This window comes from Coloeus monedula, assembly GCF_965178545.1.
Source record: "Coloeus monedula genome assembly, chromosome: 11".
Taxonomy (NCBI): Eukaryota; Metazoa; Chordata; class Aves; order Passeriformes; family Corvidae; genus Coloeus; species Coloeus monedula.
Genome location: NC_138791.1, coordinates 927598 through 933597, shown reverse-complemented (window position 1 = coordinate 933597; position 6000 = coordinate 927598).

Below are 6000 nucleotides of genomic sequence, written 5' to 3'. Positions count from 1 at the left end.
TCCCTCTGTTCTGCGCTTGCCCTGTCCCGTGGCAGGGGAACAAGGACAGACTTTACCTCCTCTGGGTCTCACTGACCCCAAGCACCCCCCCTTTACTGGCAGCATAATCTGACCCAGCATGTTTAAAGGCAGGATGCTGTCCTTAACTATATTGAGTTGATGATAGATATTTCCAGGAACTACAAAAAGGAGAAAAATCGTTTCTGGAAGGATCACTTGGGTAAGAGTGCACATGCTGCAGTGTAGGTGCACTGCTGGGTGGGTTTAAGTGTCGTTCTAGATGTGTCATGTCCTGGCATCTCCATCATATGCTAGAGCCTCATTTCAGTAATAAGGAGAAGATGATCATAAATCTCACTGAATGCTTTAAAAGATATTTGGATGCTCAGACTTACTATGACAGAGTGAACTTGTAGTATTTCCTTACCTGAGATGTACAGGAGTAATTACACATGTTGTAGAACTTAATTAATTGTCTCATTTCAGGCAGTATGAAATGCTAATACATCAAATGAGTCGGTCCTCATTCATCATTTCATACCATATAAATCCAGTTTATAATGTTCAACGAGATGCAAGCAGACAACAGAACAGAACTCCAGCAGTCTTGTCCCTGGCAAACCAAAGGCAAATCTTGGTAAATAAACCCAGCTTGTTAATGATAAACTACTATTAATTAGCATTCTTGAACCAGCTATTGAGGAGTTGGATGAATGAGCAGATCTGGAGCCAAGGCAGTAATGACTTTCTGTTTGTGCAGCTACATCAGCTTTTAGAAGGTCTAAGACAGCTCTGGCACATAATTGACCCAGCAGTGATAGATGGGCAGTAAGGAGCAGATTTGCCTCACTGGGTTGAATCACCTGGTTCTGTACAATCAGGGTTAGATTCCTCTGTGTGCCTTCAGACAAGGTGGATGGTCTAGGACTGGTTTATCTTGAGCAGCTCTTTGCACCTTCCTTCCCTTTGGAGGCAGCCCAAGGGGGAAGGGTGGCTCTAGTGGACCATGTTGGCTGAACTGCACAAGAACAACCTGGCTTAAAAAATCTTGTCAAAGCATGGAACTTTCCAATGTTTCTGGTTCTGGACTCCTGACACCACCACTTTGTGCTCATACAGGTTGGTGGCACCCTGAGACACTGCTGAGCCTGACAGCTGTGCATGCCTCTGGTGGAAACTTTGTCACTACACACTGCAGGTCCTGCTGGACACAGAAAGGCAGGACCTGCCAGACATCTGGAGCCATGGATTCATCTCTGAGGTGGAATAAGGTTTCTGTGATGAAGATGATGCCACTCTTAATGCACAAGATAAAGGGTGTACAACAGACAGGGCTGAATTTACAATGGCTGCACATCAGCACTCGTAGTAAGACAGAAGTTGCACTGTCCTCTGAAATCCTGTGTAGATTTTTAGGTAGTTACAGGTAAAAGTAGCTATAAATATGATACAGCCATATGAAGTAAAATACAGGAGTTAATGAGTATTTTGCTCAGGCCTTGAATGTCTTTTTGAGAAGCAGAAAAATCTGTATAACTGTATTTTGATTTTTTTTGGTTGAAAACAGCCCTCCTCCAGACGTGACTAAAAGCCCAGGTGAGATTTCATGTGGTGATTCTGCCCACAAATCCTTTTGGAGGATTTGGAAACTACAGCAGGACCAGCAGTTACTACGGAGCGCACCTCATTTGGAGAGCGTTTTGCCACAACACCTGTCCCGAAGCGGTGCCTTCATCCCTGCTGGTGCTTCAGGGCATTTGTAATGCACAGCCTGCCTAAAGCAGGAGCTCCGTGCAGAAAGCTGCTCACAAGAAAGGACTTGTTGGCCAGATTTCCCTGCGAGAAGCTCCAAGGTGCCTTTGTAACACAACCCTTTATTAACGATAGAAATGGAGTCAAAGGAACGTATTGCGAGCCGCTGAGGTTAACCAATCTGCCACTTAAACATAACTGTAGTTTGTGTTATCTGTAACTGAAGAAGGTCATGGGATCTATCGTTTGCAGTGGGAGTTTGCAGTGCCAACAAATTAGCATCCAAAGGCTGGCTCGGCATACAGAGCAGCCTCTGAGAGCTGCCCGGGAGCTGCGAGCGACAGGAACAGGCTCCCTCCAGCTCCAGATCCCACTGTCAGTTATTGAAAAAGCCCCACTCTTGTTGCCAGCCCTAATGTGCTTGAGAAAGTGTCAGCGGAGCCTCAGACAGGGCACAGGAGGGTGGCAGTGCCAAGGGGAAGCCGAGCCCGGGGAAGGGCCTGCGGTGCCGCTCGTGGGGCGGACGGGGGACTGGGGGCTGAGCAGGCATCTCGCCTCTTTTTGCTTTGAGGAAGGCAACAACTGGGTAATCCTGGGAGGAAAAGCACTTCTGAGAGGGCAGAAAAGAAAACCAATTTACTCTGAGAGCAATGAATATAAGTGCTTTTGCCCTTTCTTAATAAGACTGCCTAAGAAGGAGAAAAAAGGGAGAAAGCAAAGTCTTCTTCTTTCCTCCTCCCCCCTGCAAAATCCTACATGCCCTTTTGGCAGAGATCCATCATTCACTTAATGTGTCCTGCTGAAATCAATTCATGTGTCAGGATTTGGAGAGCTAGAATAAAATTTGTTTGCTGATCCCATCCACAGATCACTCAAGAGGATTCATAAAGGTTGGCAAAAATACCCACAAACCCACATTCAATTTGCTATGTAAAGTAATGCATTAGGGAATGACAGGTTCCAGCAGGGAGGGGGAAAGTCTGGTTGTACAAACCAGTTGGTTGAAGTCCACAAGCACCTTGAAGCACATGCAGTTGCATGAAAGGGGATTTGCCTCCTTTGGTGATGGAAGAAAACGGCCTTTACAGTGAAAAGTGTGCCCAGCTGAGTGAGGAAGGGAGGGCATGAGGAGGTGCTTCGGCGCTTGGGGCTGTGTGACACCAGAGCGTGGGGTGGTCACACAGCACAGGTCCCTTGGCCACTGGTGCTCGGAGCCAAAGGCAGCTCTGTGTCCCTGCTATGGGGTTGGGTGGCACTCCTACCTCCATTCAATCTGGGGCACATGAAGAGGAACTTTGCCACTACATCCCCACCCTGGAGCAGGTAGAGAATTTCCTCCTCCAGCTGCGCTTCACAGACCTGTGAAATGACTCCTGGTTTGGGATTCCCTGGTCTCTGTCTGTGCTGACGTGGAATCATAGGATCGGGACTATCCTGAGCTGGAAGAGACCTCCGAGGATCACAGAGCCCAACTCCTTAATACACATCTTCAAAGCTCCTGTCCAACTCACCCAGCAGAGAGCTAAGCAAGAAAGAGCCCGAGTGCCTGTAAGGGCTGAGGAGGAGCTCTCAGGGCACAGGCTTGGCCACAGCCTGCTCTCCTCTCTGCTCGTGTGCTGGGAGCATCATGTTCTTGCAACAGATACAAGTAGGACCTTGATTTCTGAAATTATTCTTAATTAAAATGCAATTAGCCACACTAAGTAGAAAGTGGCTTTCTCTAATCTCCCATTTGAATGAAAAGGAGGGCTATGGATGTTGGTCAGCAGTGCTCACCTTACAGCAGCCTCCTTGCTCTCCTGGGCTCCCAGAGCGCGGCCTCGCACACAACACGTGACGGGGAGGGCAGAATTCTCCTGGCTGTAGCTGAAGCCCACGCCAACTGCATTAACCCACCCACAGGCTGATGTGCTGTTCTACAGCCTCCCTGCGTGTAGTTCCTCTGGTAAATAGTGTGGGCCATGATGTCACTCTTGCTTAAAGCAATTTGTTGAGTTGTAAATACCACTAATCAATTCCTGTGACTGAATCCTGTGACCTTGGGTGTAATCCATGACAACGCTGACTTTAATGTATTTTCTAGCCTTAGCGAAACTACTTTTAGCTGCCCTTTCCCATTAACTTCCCATCTCACTAATAAAATACTAAGAGAATTATATTCACCACTTCTGCCAATCTTAACCGGAAACGATTCTGACTAAGGAATATTAAATGTTGCACATTGACAAATCTGATCCCTGCTCATCATTGCTGGGGTCAGCAGCCTCCTGCTCGGCCTTTTCTCAAACCCAGGCATACTTTGCAGCCCAGGGTCCCTTGAGTTTCGAACTCAAATTTAAAGGGCTTTTTATTTATGCCCAAAGAAGGAGGGGATGTGGGATCCCTGCCTGTGTGACAGTGTTTATTGTGAGACTCCTCCAACTTGAAAACTTCCTTCTTTGAGAGCAGTGTCTCCTTCCTGCCTCTGCTGCCCTCCGCCAAACTTGCATGCAGACACTTTTGAAAATGATCGGTATTTGTTTCCCCTTGGTTGTCTCCTAAAGCAGGAAAATTACTGTGCAGGCTGGGGGGTTTTAATAGGTTTTGGAAGGGTGGTTTGGGAAGGATGACAGAGGACAGGACACACAAACTGTCTGACAGGAAGGATATTTGCACTCAGAGGATTTTTTCCTGACATCTGAGATGATTCCAGTGATACAGGCCCACATCCTACGAGCTGAATTGCTGTCACACAGTTCCTGGGCAGAAGCTCTGTGTGCAGCAGGTGGCCTGGGCAGGTTTCTCTGTCAGAGCTGCTGAGCTCTGGCTCCACTGCAATGCCACAGACGAGCACCCTGTGTTTGACATGCAGCAGAGAGCTCAGAGGCCGAATGTGATCTGCCAAAATCTCTCTTGCTGTCCTTCTGTGATGACAGAGGAATCTCTGCATATTTGGCTTTTCTTCTAGAACTGTGACAGGAGCACAGGCACAGTCAGCAGCAGGTGCAACCTTGTGGGGCTCTAAATCCCCGCAGTCCCCATGGAGATTTTACACTCGGAATTCTCAGTTCTGGCTTTAACAGTTGTGCTGGCTACAGCAGAAATCCTCGTTGTTTCACCACAGCAGGGTGAGAACTCGGTGTTGCAAAGCTGTCCTTCGTCTCTCCCTGCGCTGCAGCAGCACTTCAGCATCTCCAGGCCTCCCAGCCATTTCCTCTCGAGTGCCTTGGCTCTGCAGATGCGCCAGGCTGGCTCCTGCACTGTGAACGCCGTGGGCAAGGCTGCAGCCGGGTGACGGGGGTGCGTGGGTGGCGAGGGCCTGCAAGGCTGACAACGCTGTTGGAAAGTTTGTTCCCTAGAATCCGAACTCCAGATAAATAGTACATGCTGTCTGTAATTTAAATTCAATCAATATTCAGTTAAAAAATAAATAGAAAGCTTTTTAGATCGGTGATGTAAGGGAATGTTGGTTCAAGGAAGTAATTACATATTATGTAGAAAAAGTCAATTTAAGTCCTCAATAATTTACTTAAGTGATTTACTTGACTGATGTGTTGTCTTGACCCAATAGGGCAGAGTAACAGACACTCAGTTATGGCAGAGTTCCAGCAAAACCAGCCCTTGTTACCGTCCAACATAAATCATTAGCTACTGTCTTGTTCCAGGTGTACACAGGTGCTATTTAAAACAAAAAAAGGTGATAAATTTTGTGTTTGTAAACATAACTCTGTCAAAACTAATCCTGTTTCTGGCAGATGAAGATGTTATCCATACCTTTTGCTAAGGCAATATCCATTTTCAGGAAATAAAGTTCCTAGTGTATAATTAGCTCAAATTGGCCGACATTAGGGCAGCAGGGCTACATGGTGGGATTAACTGGATAGCTGGGAGAGAAGCTGCCCCCTGTCAGCGCTGCACAGAGCTCTGGGGACAGTGGCAGGATGGCTGCTGATGGCCTGGGGGGGCTCGGGGCTCCAGGACCTGCTGCTCGTTCCAGGCTGCCATCACAGGGCAGTGGCTTTTTAAGGATGCTCTTTGGACTCTTCCCAGATTACATTCCATACATGTGGAAGATAGAGATTGCAATTTGTAGCCATGACAACGATGCTGGCGAGCGCTGCTGTTCTCTGTACCTGTGATACAAGGGTCCTTTTAAAAACCACCTCTTGTGCCGTGCTCTTCCTCTAAAGTCGAGAGCGAACTCTGGCCCCTGAGAAGGTGAAACCCGGGGTGCATGGGGTGGGTGTGCTGAGCTCTGGGCTTGGTCTT